The sequence below is a fragment of the Molothrus aeneus genome, chromosome 2 (assembly GCF_037042795.1).
Source record: "Molothrus aeneus isolate 106 chromosome 2, BPBGC_Maene_1.0, whole genome shotgun sequence".
Taxonomy (NCBI): domain Eukaryota; kingdom Metazoa; phylum Chordata; class Aves; order Passeriformes; family Icteridae; genus Molothrus; species Molothrus aeneus.
The window spans coordinates 31,422,797-31,437,760 of record NC_089647.1 but is presented as its reverse complement, the minus strand read 5'-3'; the positions used below and the strand labels follow the sequence as shown (position 1 = coordinate 31,437,760).

At 37.4% G+C, this 14,964-nt stretch overlaps 1 protein-coding gene across 5 annotated transcripts in view; it reads left to right on the top strand.

The window, feature by feature from the left end:
* TENM4 (teneurin transmembrane protein 4) overlaps nucleotides 1-14,964 on the top strand; it is a 741,938-nt gene that overhangs the window by 233,152 nt on the left and 493,822 nt on the right. For 4 of the 5 annotated variants that reach the window (XM_066572311.1, XM_066572314.1, XM_066572313.1 and 1 more), the window contains one exon: nucleotides 2,157-2,299. The exons of the other annotated variant lie outside the window; for it this stretch is intronic. The gene's annotated coding sequence lies outside the window, so the exon portion shown is untranslated. The remainder of the gene's footprint in view (nucleotides 1-2,156; nucleotides 2,300-14,964) is intronic. 5 annotated transcript variants of the gene reach the window in all.

The following is a 14,964-nucleotide window of genomic DNA, read 5'->3' as shown; positions in this document are numbered from 1 at the left end:
TTTTAATAATAATCTTACAGTACTTTAGGAACTGCAGCTTCAACAAGAAAACATAAATGAATGCTTATGGTATAAACCCTACTTTTATTTAGTACCTTGGAGGTTTGGTGAAGGGTTGTTTGGGCCTTTTTTATCATCCAGAGGTATCCAATAGCAATTTTCTTTATTTTAATTATGTCTGGAATATACTGCTCATTGTAAACAAAGCACATAGTTATATAATGTGCATATTTTAGCTCAGGGATTTGAAGCAGTCTACTGGGCTAGGATACGTGCTCTATATTTCCATTTATTTTCTCATTGAACTTTTTCAGGACTTCTGAGATACCTTTGAATAATCTAAACTTTCTGTTATGACTTTTTCTTTTCCTTGTCAAAATAAAATTATAAATACATTTGTGGAGCTCTTGGTGAAGGAAAGAGTTACTGTTTCTGATAGTTGCTTCACTGCTGTAAATCAATATACTGCTACTTACATCAGCCAGGCTACTGTTTACCCCAGCTTGAACGTCTTCTCCTTCAGTTCCAATATTAACTCAGTTAAAAATAGTAGTTTTATATTTAAACCTCTGCTTCCTGAAGTGACAGTAGGTGGGCCAACTTGTAACATGATCAACATTTACAGCATTATCTCTACTGGAATTTATGCCAGCTCCTAACAAACAAAACATAGTGGCTTTCTGGAATCCCACTGCTTTAATTTTTACAAAAAAGCAATATTAATTAAAGAATGAAAAATATGAGCTCTGATATAGCATGCATACACGTGCATAAGTAGCATACTACACAAAATTTTTGGTATCTTGTTATACAACTCATTCCCTGAAAATACCTGTGGAAAGGGGTGATGTGCTGGACTTGTATATGGGGAGAACAGGAGTGAGATGGGGGGATCACAGAGTCCTGCTGTCAATGCATAACTTGTGATTTAGTACAAAGTTTAATTTTACAATAAAATTAGAGATGTTTGAGGTGCCCCAAGCTGTTTTAGATGCCCAAGGTTATTTAAGAGACTGGCAGAAAAGATGCAGGATTTGCAAGAAACCCATGTCTTTCTGGACAGCAGCTGAAGGACAGTCAGAGAAACTAGGGCATCTCTAGTTGCACTGGACAGTTTTATGTGGACAGCTGAGCTGGGCTGCATCTTGCATCTGCAGTCACAACTTTTCAAGCTATTTTTTGATAACACTGAGAGGCATGCTAATTGTGACCTATCAGAAACTGTTGGCCCTTAGCAAGATCATATACTGGCTCATTTTCTCTGCTGTGCCACACATTATATTAGTGAGTGTTGTCACTAAACAGAGTGACATTACCCAGTGTGTCTCATGATAAATATAGATTCAAGTACCTCTAAAACTGAGAGTTGTCTTCAAGTCCCTATTAAATATAGAGCTGCTAAAAAAAGTGCCCAGGACATTTCTGAGTGAAGGTGTCTGAGCAATATGCAGTAAGGGACTGAGATAGTAATTTTGATGATGTATGTTAAAACAGTTGGACTCATCCAGGTGTCAGACATAGGAGTGTCTCTGCTAAATTTCTTCCAAAAAATCAATATAATCTGCAAAAACCTACAGTATTTTAGTAATATTTAAAAATAACAAAATATGCTTTATTACCAGCATTAAGCATAAAATATAGACAGAAAAGGAAGAAAAAATGCAGTTAGAAAGTTTGTCCCACGAAAAACATACTGTCTCTTTCTTCATGCTTAAACATGTGTGCGTGCTAACTTAGGTCCAGTTTCATTCCATTCAGCTTGGAGCACCTTACATTTGATACACTCCTTATCCAGCCTTTAAGACCACATCTAATGTGTGAAGCCACCAATGGATAGTGGCATGGTGTGCATATCTTGGGCAGGAACAAGCCTGGAACATGTTATAACTATTCCTGGGGAAATCAGAGCATGGGAAGGCAGCATGGACATGGCTGGCCAGTAGATGTGGAGGTAGACACTCATTTATCCAAATCAGTACAGACATTAAAGACAGGTACCAATTACTGTCTGATGTGATAGCCTGGCTTCTGATGGAGGTACTCTGGCAGATAAGAGGGAATCTGGGTCTTAGAATCCTGACAGCTGCCATGCAAACAACCTTTACAAATCCATGCCAGTCTTGTCTGACACTCAACACCTGGCTCCTTTTCTGTAGTGAGGATGGCTGGACCATTGCAGTGGCGCACTGATTTTTGTGGATGGTGATCACAAAAAGGGAATTGAGAAGAGACCACCTGAGTTATTCTGACACATGACTTCAGTGCTTTCTATTCTTAGACAGATGAGGATCTGAAATATGTAAGTACACTATCATTGTTTTTTAGATTTATTTGTAAAGATGAGTCAAAGAAGTACAACTCTTAATCTATGATAGGTGTGGTATTTAGACATTTATAATTTTCTTTTGATGTGTGTTTGTATCTGAGTTGATAAATCAAGATTGTTCTCATGATATTTTAAGCAGTGTTATTTGTCTCCATCCTTGTTATTTTTAAAGAAATGAAAAGAGCAAAACCCATGAAATTATATTTGCAGTGTCATTTAAATTTATTGCCTAATAAGTAGTGATCACTTTAAAAATCCATTTTTTTCCTGTGTTGTTAAGAAGAGGTTTAACCAAAGTGATTTAATCAAGATGAGAAATGATCCCAGGTTCCTGAAGCTTGAATAAATGATATTGTCAATGTTAATATGCTGGTCTGGAAGTTCATTTAAAGTATCAGAAATAACCTAAATATAATTTCATGGCAGCTCATATACTACTTAGCATAATTTATTCCTTACCACAGAACCTCCATTCCCTGTGCTTTACCAGCATTTCCAACTCACCAAATACCTACCAACACTCATCTATTTACCCCTGCATACTCCCAGTTCAAGTAAAGATAACACTTTTTTTCCCACCTGTCACTATAGGACACGAAAGAACACAAGCACACACTGCTGTTCTCAAGGTGAAGAAAAAAGGACAGTTTATTTTCTGACTCTAACATTTATAGTTTTCCAAAAGTGACAGCAGATTGGAGGGTGACAGTGACACCTTTCCAATGACATTGGTCAAACCAACAGTCTATCAACTTTCTCCTCCTCCATAAAGGAATGGAAAACAATGAGTTATTTACAGAAAGTGTGTGAGAAAGTTCACTACAAGAATGTCAACATCAGAAGGCTTAGAAAATCTTCAAAAAACAGGGTGACACCCACCAAATAAATTCTATATTGAAGTACAACTTTATCTTGACTCCCAACATGTTTCTTGAATGAGAGCAACCAAAATATCACGTGGATATACTATTTCTGATTCATGTAATGATGTTGCATAAGGTGCCTTTTAGATCTCTGTTATCTCCCATAAATATGTTTGTCTGCAACAGTTAATAAGTAGAACTTGTCAGCCGCAGAATGCTGTACCTCAGGTTTACCAATGAGTGTCCGTCCCAAAACATTTCAAAGAGAATGAAAGAAATTTGAAATGTTCCTACATGCACCAGGACTTCAATGAGCCATAAAGATTTAGAAACACAACTGGGCTTATTTCTACAAAATGAAGCCAGGAACACTGTACTTTAAAATACAGAAACCAGTTAACAAGATTTGTAATGTACTTGTAAGGACAAGGCTGAGTCCTATGACACTTCTGGTTTTGAAATTCATCACAGGAGAATATTTTTACTCAGATAGGGTTCAGAGTGTAGCTTTATGTCTCAAGAATGTAAGGATTCTCCTTTGGTTTTAAGCAATATGCATAAGCTTATAAATGTTTTCTTCCCCCAGTCCAGGTTATAAAACATCTCAGATTATTGTGTTTATATTGTAATGAGACTACCCTGAATTCTTGCAGCTTTGGGCAAGTTTTTAAACATACACATTGTACCAGCGACAGTCAGATTGTTCTTGAAAGGTCTGAATTAAAATAAGTGTATTTTAAAGAATATTTTGATTTCTGACTGTAGCTGATTGGTAGAAATTGGTGTAACAACAGTGCCATGATATCAAAACCCTTGTTCATGTGGAGGTTCCCAGAGGTATTGCAAGAAAAGGAACTATAGCCTAGGCATCTTCACTGCACTAGAGGGAGAAAACAAGGCTTTTCAGGACAAATAAAAAGTTGTGAGGCAATAGTAGAGCTCTGGGATTTCATTTCAAAGGAGAAAATAAATAAAAAGCTTCTGAGTGGAAAAATGAAACTGTTGGACATTTTTGCAGCTGTGCAGATATGTAAAGGATGCTGATGCTGCCGTGAAGTATCTGCGTAACTCTAGATAGAAGCTTTTGTATCATAATTTGTTCAGCAACTATCAAAATATCTCATTCCTGAAAGAAAATGCCCTCCTCATAAGTATTAGGACTTCCTTTAAGGAAGAAAAAAAAAACTTGATTGCCAGAATTAGACCTATCAACCTAACTCAGACTTTTCGACAGCTATGGAAACCAGCCAAAATTGTATTAAAAAGTGGTATTGTGCTAGGGGTAACTATGCCCTGTCAGATGTATTGCATATACCTGGCTGTGCGCATGGATGTTTATGGATATGCCTATACAATGTCAAATCAAGGGGAAAAAAACAATTTACGGAAAAGTGAGCTAATATCTGGTTGTTCATGGCTAAAAGATACAGCGTGAATGCATTGTCCTGGCAAATGAAAGTGAAGGGCATAAATGAAAGGGTATTCCCATAGTAACTTAGTGGTTCAAGGACATTTGTCAGTACTACATATCTGCTGGAAAAGAGTGGAAGGGGGATTCATTCATCTTAGTTCCCTGTGGTTGCTATCTGCTTGGAAATCGCATCCATTGCTACCTGTATAGGGAACCCTGACAGCTGGGGACAATTTGAGTTATTTGAACCATGCATCTCTCCACATGTCACCAGGAAGGGGATTTACATTTGAAATTGGAATTGGTTTATAACCTTGCAGAAGTGCACAGGAGTAATATATGGATCTTATCAGTATGTCTGGCCAGTTTTGAGTTCCTGTAGAAATGTTGCCACATAAGGATCTCCTGAGGTACTCAGATATCAGTGTGATTAGCCTGGCAGACAGACCTTTGTATTGGGGAAGCAAGGTCAATGCTCCTGGGACAGCAGGAGACATAAAGATTCAATAATAATACCTTATTATTCTATCAAATGATATTTGCAGAGCGTTTCAAAATCATTATGTGAAGGACAAAGGATGCTGTATATATAGAGAAGTAAAGGCTGACATTTCCACGGTGCATGTAGTTACCAAAATTCCATGCAAGTTTGAGCTTTGGAAGAAAAATAATCTTTGACTGCACACTGTGCATGTGGGGCCTCCATAATAGACACACAGGGAGCCACTGTAAGGCATCTACAGAATCAAGGCTATTGCTTTGCTGGTGCCATGTCCTCAAAGACCCTGAGGTTCAAAGACCTGTTTCTACAAGGTAGGGGGTTCATGGAGGCAAGAAACATACAGTTCTTGATATTTTTTGGTTTTGTTGCTTCTCCAAGCCCCTCTTGACCTAGCTGAATTCTGGTAAAAGCTAGACTATGTCTAGATAGGAATATCTTCCCTGAGCCAGTTTATGGGAAGTGTTGTGATTCCTCTTGTTAAGAATGGTCAGATTAGTTAGCATGGTTTTTCTTGGTTTCTGCTAAGAAATTGACTTTTTTTCTGATACTTCTGACAGTCCTTCAAGTTACCCAGACTGCAGATTAACACACTACAAAATAAAGCACTTGGTGCTCCATGTCAGGGTTCATCTCTGTTGTTACGCAAAAGGGACACAGGAGATGATCTCAAATAGTCACCTGACCGTGCCCAGACCATGTTATTTCACACATTGTACCCCTCGTGGTTTGTTCTCTGTTATCACATTGCAGTTTTGGGTCCTGCTCAGCAGTCAGAAGTTAAAGGCAGTGGTGTGGCCTAGTGTGGAGAACACAGGGCTGAGCTGCAGTAATTTTACATCTACTCTGGATTTGCAAGAGTTTGATAGATTATATCAGTCTATTCCACACATTTATACAATGAAATTAATAAGATTGGCTTACATTAGAATAAAAATACCCCTTACAAATGGGTAGTTTTATTATATATTTTTTCTGTTAATGACGTATTCTTTCCAGAAAATGGGCCCAGTATGGGAATAGGTGATATAATCAGACCCTTGAAGCCTCCACTATGCAAATTAATTTCCAGTACCCTGGAATATAAAAGTACACTACCTCTTTCATTAGACATGGATCATTTCTGTAATGAATGGTTGGCATTGCTGCATGATAATTTATCAGGATTTGGGAAAGGCATAGAATGCCAGCAAACTGGCAGATAAATTTGATTTTGTTTTTAGAGCTGGGACAAAAGAAAACATATTTGCTGATGTGTGGAGTAATTTTTACCTCAGACATAAACCAGTTGGAAGAACTACAGTATGTGAAGTGAGGCACAGAGTTCTCCTAGAAACCAAAAACAGCTTTATAAACTGAATATTTTTAAAGTAATTTAAAGATTGACAATGTGCTAGCTTCAGGTTTGAAGTCACTATCAGTGACTTCAGCCTTTGAGAAAAAAATGCATAATAGGTGGAAAGTGGTTAAAGAAGGAAAAATGGCCAACAAATTTTTTGAAGATTTTCCACATAAAGGTAATCAGGTATTTGAATAGGTTGACCAGAAAAGTTTGGTAATGTCTACATGTGGTGACTTTCAAATAGTGGGGCAAGTTCTTGATCCACCTAATATATCTGGTCAAACTTGAATTATTTTGTGATTCTAGGAAGGAAGGCCATCAAAGATGAAAGTTCAAATTAAAATCTGGAAAGATCATTTTTTCATCATCCAAAGGCATCTCTGTAACTCTAGATGTTGTAGTGGCGTAGGTTTTTTCTCTGTTTATTTGCTTCCAAGAGTGAAGGACAAGGCCACCTTCTCTGACAGCCCTTTGAAACAGTGTGAGTAGAGGTCAGATAAATTTGCTGACACTCATATTTAGCTTCAGCTAAGCATTAGCTGAAGTTCCCTTTCTCCAAGTTACCACTTTTGTAGTGGGGATTTAGCACTAGTCTTTTCTGCACTAGATATACCCATGTAAAGTAGTGGGATGAGATTCTTAGCTGGATACTTTCCCATCCTTACAGGTTCTCTTCATGTGTCATGTCATTGGACTGCTGTACATGAACAATGAAGGGAGCTGTTATCAGTCCCTTCAGAATATTCCTGTTAAGGAGGAGGTTAATCCTTCTGGGTCCTCAACTCAGCCTGTTCCTGACAGCAATATGATGGACACAGTAGACAAATCCAAACTGCCTGAAGAGTCAACATATGGGCCAAATGGCTTCTCCCATTTTTAAATTTTCCTCCCAAAACCACTGTGATTTGCTTCAACATCAAGCAAGACAGCCAGCCAACAGATAGGTCATACAGACAACACTTAGATACTCTGGAATTCTCCTACCATCTGCTTCCAGCTTTCTCATCTCCACTCAGTTCCATCCTTTTATCATTTCTTCCTTTTCTACCAATGATGTGATTGGGGGAAGCACATTTTTCCACTTGTCTCCTTGTTTCTGGACTAAAAGAAGGCAGGCCTATAGGCAGGAAATCACCAGTGTGTATATCAGGACTGAGATTTGCGAAGAAGGCTCCATAATATCCATTATATCTATGCTGTTCTCACAGGTAACTCTGCACTGAGCCAGAAGAGCAATTTCAGGCTCTTCAACCCTTACAGAAGTAAGATTCCTAAATTGGATATTCTTCTCAGGTTTTCCTGAAGTTGGATCTAGGTAGTCGAAATGTTCTTTTCTTGGCCACTGCTCTGATGCACACTGTATTGTCTTCCCTGACTCTGATCTGTGCCATTTTTGGTGGCTCCAGCTGCTATATCTGTGTAAGATACCCCTTGAAAGGTGTTCTCCCGCCTCTCCAAATTCACACCCTGCTGCACAAGTCCTAATTCACCATATTTTAGTAAAACATACACATCTGAAGGGTGTGTGAAGCATAGGATTGTCTGAGCCACATTCTTCTGCTATGTCAACTTCCACTGCACTTGGGTGGCCTTCAACTGATAGGAGAGATTTGAAGTTTCATACTGTTAGAATAGTTAAGGAGGTTTTCACAGGGAGAAGATTTACTGCGAATCTTGCAAAGTAGATCTTTGAAGCAGTTTTCTGAGTATTTTTTTCAATACCTGTGTGGCTAGATAGCACAGTCCTCAGTGTATCAGCAGGTACAGCAATTATGTATTTTAAGTTGGTTCTTAAAAATGCACCCAGCCCTGTAAAAATACCTTTATCCTTTGCATATAATAAGGATGCAAGACTTTTTCACCTGCTTCTTATCTTCCTATTGCAGATAGGGCAGGTGGGAAGCAGGCCTTCTGCGACAAGAAGGTGAACTCTGAATTTGGTACGTGATCCAAAGGACAGAAACAGTTAATTCCTCTGGTCATCTCCTTTTCATAAGAGATGGCTTTTGAAAACAGAATTAAATTAAATCCAATGTCTTTTTCATAAAATATTTGAGGGAAATCTTGTATGATACGTCTTGTCAGTCAGTCCTGTACTATCGTTGTTTCTTCCCCCCCGCTACCCCCCTCTTCTCCCCTTCCCTTTTTTCTTTTAACTGACATCTGTCTGGAAAGACACAAACAAATCACAAGCTGGTATCGTAACTAGGATATTGTGGAACTCTTTCAATCCTTCAGTTTTTCTGCTGATAAAGATAGATAAATTGCAAAGTCTATATTAATAGGTGCAAGGGGCAAAAAAATGAGAAAAGCTTCAAAAGGCATATGCAGAAACAATTCTGGAGTATATTGAGAAGATTCTTTTTGAAATCATATTTACCCTCTTACTAGTAAGTTTTAAAAATAGATGCCAGGTACTGCAAACTCTAAAATCATCATACAATTAATTTGCCTTTTCTCTACAATAAGTCAGACTCAAGATAAGGATATACTTAACATTTGAACATTTGATGTTCCCTTTCCATTAAATAGTGATGATATTTCTAGCAGTTCCCAGTGTTTTAGCTGAAGTTTTTAGTGTTTTAGTTTTATGCCTAGTACTTTTCAAAAATCAAGTTCAGGACATGTATAAAATTCTGTAGTAATATTTCCTACTAACTCTGCTGTTTATTTCCATTTCACTATGGAGTGAAACATTAGGTTATTTTACATTTACTAGTGTTCCTGTAATCAGTTGTACTGCACTTATCTAGGACGTCTTATGAAAATTCCCCATCTCTTGAAGTGTTAAAGGCCATGTTGAGAAGGACTTAGAACAACCTGGTATAGTGGAATGTATCCCTTCCCATGGCAGGCGTACTGGAACTAGATGGTCTTTAAGGTCCCTCACCAACCTATATCATTCTATGATTCTTTATCATCTGTGATAGTTTCACACTCAGTCAACCCCACACAGCTTCACACCTGGCTTTAGCTGCTCTTTCAAACCATCAGTACACAACCTAAACAGGTGTTCATACAGATCCACCTTAAGTACCTCATGCTGGTTGTGTAACAATAGGTGAAAGTATGTGTAGGTCAAAGGATTGCTGAGCATCTTTAGCAGAAGAATTATTATGCACAGCAAAACAATTTTCTTTCTATCCTGTGCAATAGTATCTTTGATGATGGCATTTTCTATGTTAGAAGGATTCATTTTAAATTCAAACATTATAGCCCACCAGATTAATAAACAACATTTGTGAAATAATAATAACTCCCTGAATGTGTTTTTTCACTCAGGAGATTGGACACTGATATTGAATGGGTGTCTTTTTTCAGGATCTGGTGGTGATAGATGGCACACTTTTTTTGATGTACAGGGAGCCAGACTGTCCGATAGGTTCAGTACACATGAAGCCTGGATGTTCCTACTGCAGTGTAGAGCTGTATGAGAGAGCATGGACAGATATTTTGCTGGGAGGTTCTTAAGTTCTGAGTTTTGTGTTTTCTCTTTGTTTATGAGTGGAGACATGAATAAATCTGATACCTTCAGAAGATCTTTTAAAAAATATACAAATAAAGAACACAGAAAGACTTAAAAATTTCATCAAGTTTAAGTATTAGCAAGGATAGTTAACTGGACATCATCAGCTCTGTTTTCCTGAAGACACTTGAGAAAGCAGAAATTTTCAAGATAAGAAATCTGGCTTGAATCAAGTGTTGCCACAAAATATTTAGAAAATACTGTTTGGTTTTAGAGTGATAACTAGAACACCTTTTCTTTCCTCCACTAGTCACTCATATGTTCAACTTTTCAATACCAACATGGAATTAAATCTGTGTTTACCGTGTCTTCACAGTGACCCTTCCAATTTCTGCTAATTTTCAAACTTTATCTGAAAAAATAAATAATATAAATAAATAAAATCTGAAAATAAAAAATAAAATAAATGGACCATTCTTTCATGGTATGACTGGGAAAAGTCTAGATAAGACCATAGTACATTTTGACTGAATGTTCTCTGCCCTTCATAGGTGTGATACATCGTACAACTCTAAGTGAAGATTTACATCTCTTCCCAATGGGAATAATTGGTTACCAGCATAAGTATACCTTATGCCACTGCTGCTGTTCTTCCCCTGTTGTAAAGGAAATAAGATGCAGAGAATCCTGATGCTCATAAATTCATAAATGAGTTTAATTGAAAACTGAATTCTACAATACTATAGCCATACAGGTAAATAACTGCCCTTAAAAATGACCAAGGCATATAGGTAAAGAAGTATGGTCTTGGCTTTTGAAAGCCTGGAATAGTGGGCCTGCACAGTTCAGGAAAGAAGGCAATGATGGTACGACACAGTCCTGTAATCTCATCAGGGAGCTTTAGCTCCATATCCATTTCATAATCATTTAAAACCACAACTGTATAATTGTTTTGCTAAAAAAAACCAACTCAAAAAACCCCCAAAGTTCTTTCAGGATTCAGGATGAATATTTTGGCTACATTAGAACACATGGTCTCTAGAGAGAGACTAATATACTTGTAGCAAGATAACATGTATTTTGCCGTGGAAATACATACAGCCACATGCCTGTTCTGCTGGTGTTAAGGAGAGTATGGCATAACTATGCAAAGGACAAAGTGGCATTTGGATTTAACTGGTTGCAAACCATGACAAATCTGAATCTGAGTAAGTATTTAATTGTATGAAACCACTGCCTGGCCAGGCCTGTCAGCAGGTTTGGTTTTATTTCATCAAGCGTCATGCCTTAATGCTGCTGATAGGCAGGGAACAAAGTGAAAGGCACCAGATCCACAGCACTGCTGGCCATCAAAAAATGATGAAGGCAGACCTGAGAGAGATTAATTTGTAAAATAAAAGATGAAAAAATACATCTGAGCCGGAGGAACAGCACAGAAAAGAGGGGTAAGAGTGAAGGGAAACAAGAGGGAAACAGCAAGTAGAGCAAGACCAGAGCTGAAATGAAGAGATGGTGAGGAGATGGTAGGAACTGTGGGAGCATAGTTAGGGGGCTGAAGGAAGAGAGGAGCTGAATTTCTACCTATGTTCTGAAGCTGCTTTTCAATAAATGAGTATATGGATTACATCAAGATGAAGAAACCTACTTTCCCCTTCTGTTTAACAGGCTCCCATTGTCTTAAATCTGTGTTAAGCCTGGCAGTTCATATCCTTGACCTTTTCTCCTGGTCACTCACTAATCACAACTCCTTGGAGCCAACACTTTGCTCCTTCAGTTGCCTGCAGGAAAAGTGTGGAAGCAGTACAGGCACTGATGATAGAAACTGATCCCTGGGGAAATACCAGTAGTACTAATGGGAAGGGTGTTCAGGCTGATGGCTGAGATGCAGAGGCACACGCATCAGCCTGGGCACTCTTGGTTCATAGTAATGACTCTTTGTTCCAAAGAAAGATAAATTTTCTTGGTCTTCTCTAACTTTTTGTTTTACTTGTGTGCTAAAATGAGTACCAGGCCAGCACAAGAAGGGAATATCGACAAATTAGTTGCTACTCCATCATGGAGTAATACCAAGCAGACTCTATACTTGTTATTCTAATCACACCTTCATTTCACAGTGACAGATAATTCTCCAAGGGGAACTGGCCTAGACAATCATGAAAAATAGGGTGATTAGAACAATGTTTGACTTCAAAGGCTATTTGATGGGACGGACTAAAACATTGGTCCTGCACAGGACAACCCCAAGAATTACACATTGTGACTGATAACATTGTCAAAATGCTTCTTGAACTCTGGAAGGCTTGGTTATGTGTCCATTTCCCTGGGTAACTCAATATCTAAGTCTTAATTTTACAGGCTGGTCTTACTTTTATTTAAGTGGAAAAGCTTACTTGCAGCAGTTTTGCCCTAATAGTTTAGTAGATTATTTACGAATATAATGTCATGTCTGGACTCTCGGAGGTTCCTTAAAAATTTGATTTAATTTTTCCTTTATTATTGAGAAACATCTGTCCTGGAACCTGAATGTTGAAGAAATTTGAATCACTGTATTCACTGAATTAGTACACAAGGCATATAGCTGCAGGAGTGCTCCACATTTCCTTCATCTGCAAAATGCTTGGATATAAAACAAGCATCAATAATTTTGCTGGATGTACTGCACAGAAGGAATTTAGCTTTAAAAAGACAAGTAAAATTAAACTTACAGCTCTGGGAAGAATGCCAATCTTTAGTATTAATAATTAATTCCATTGTTTTTAATTCACTTATAATTACATAAGTTGATTTTTCTTTATTGCTAATTAACAAATATTTAATTACTTTAGCAATTCAGTAACGTTCTTGATGACAAAATATTTAAAAGAGGATGCAGTGCAAAGAATGGCTTTAAGGGATTTTGAAGGGGTTTTTTTTCAAATTGTAGTTATTTAATGCCAACCAGCACTTAAAATCAGCAGAAATCCCTTGTTTGTAGAGAGGCTGTGTCTTGAAAAATAACTAAAGGTTAATTATTGAATCTATCTCAACTATAGTAAGTCATATATTAAATTAAAAGCCTTTATAAAATCCCCACAATTCCAAGTGACCCGGACAATTAGATCAGTAACCTAATTTAATGGTTTCATAATTTCAAAGATTTTTGAGGTCACAGAAACCACTAGCTCTTCCACCTTGACCTCCCATTTAATGGAGGTGATGGAATTTCATTCACTCCCAGTTGGAGCCTAGCAACTTCTATGGACAACTCTTACCTTCTGAAGAGGCATTGAGCACATAAAGAGACTGAGATACTACACGTGCTTTAGTGGTCACGTGTAGTAACTATTAATATTTAATTCACACTTTTTTTCTAGTATGAATGTGTTCAGCTTTGCCTTTCAATCTTGATTTGTGCCTTTCAATACTAAATAGAGTGGGCTTCAACGTCTGCTTTCTCCTCTTGGATGTATTTGTGCACCCAAAGTTTTTCTCTTCATGTCTTTTCTAGTACTTTTACTTTTCTTGGCATATCATTTACTTGGGACAGGGTAAGTTAATTGATCAATTTCTCTATTGATTTCAGGCTGCTTCTGTTTTCTAGCAAATGCCTGGCAAATTCTGAGGACTTAATTTTTTTCAACATTTTTCTTAATTCTAACTTGGGAAAATAATTTCAGTTTTTCCCACCACCGCTCTTTTCTTAACTAAGACCTGCTGTTTAATTTTGAATTCCTGGACAATATCTATAAATTAAAATAAGGCCCTTCATTGTCACACAGTCCCAAACAAAAGCCTGTCAGTTAAAAAAATAGATATATTTATGGGTCACCTGCTCTGCTCCTACAACTGCTGATAACAAGCACATGGGAAGGAGCTTACTTTAGCCAACTTTTACCTTTCAGTCCAAGTGTTTCCCATTATTGTGTAGCTACTGACCCTATGAGAAAAGAATTCTTTTCTGGTATTTCTGTGTTAGAACCACAAGAGTCATGATTTAATAGACGTGCTTATAGCACATTATACATTACAGGTGTCTTTTCAAAGATTTCAAAGCCACATCTTGACAGTTTCATTTTTTTAAAAAGGTGCCTTTAATAACTGTTTCTTGCTGACTTAAGAAATGAGGGAAGAAAGTGTAACTTCAAAGTGTTGGCAAAATAATATGAATTATATAAATGTAGTTGTAAAGTTGTTTCCAGTTACAGTAGTAGTAACTCGAGACTGATAGCTGGTTTCCTCTTTTGCAAGTGTTTCCAATTTAAAACATATCTTTTGGAGTTGTTCCATGCTGTGTTGCTATTCTAGAACAAACCAGTTCATTCAACTGTATTTTCTAAAATTATTGGAAGCAAAACAATAAACAATACAAAAAATACTAATGAGTATAGTAAGTAATTGAGATACTCCCAGTTCTTTCAACTAAAGTGCTAAAAGGCATAATTAACACAAGTGGAACTAAAGAGATCTGTAAAAATTAAAATCTGAACATCAGGACTCGTGTTGCTCAACACAGGGTTGATAAACCTACTGACAAGTTTTACAGATATACTGTCATAGGCAGAGATGTTTTTGCCTGCTATGCAGTATGGCAAAGTAAAAGAAGGTAATGAAAGATATTAATATTTAAGTAGTTAATCATACATTATTAATAGCATTTAAAGTGGCATTAATTAGGACCCTTGCATACCTTTTCCCATCAGTCCTCTATGTTGCTGATCAGACTAATCATGTAACCTTACTGTACCATTGTCCTTTGACCAGATGCATAATTATTAATTATTATTCTTACTGCTGGCACTGGGACAACTAGACTTCCCCTTCAGCACTGCTTTCACAGTTGCAAAATTTTGAACTTATGCAAATAAACCCATGGACCCCTGTAGGTTTTATTCTTTTATTCCCCTTTTTCTCCCTTAGACTTTTTTTTCCCTTCTTGTACCTTTTCCTGTTGTTGCACTTTCCTTCTTCTTGTCTTCCAATAGCAAGGGTGGATTTCTAACACTGGGACGGGAAGACTTTTGGTGATGAGGACACTTAAGACCAGGCACAGATTATCTACAGTGATTGTGAAATTTCCA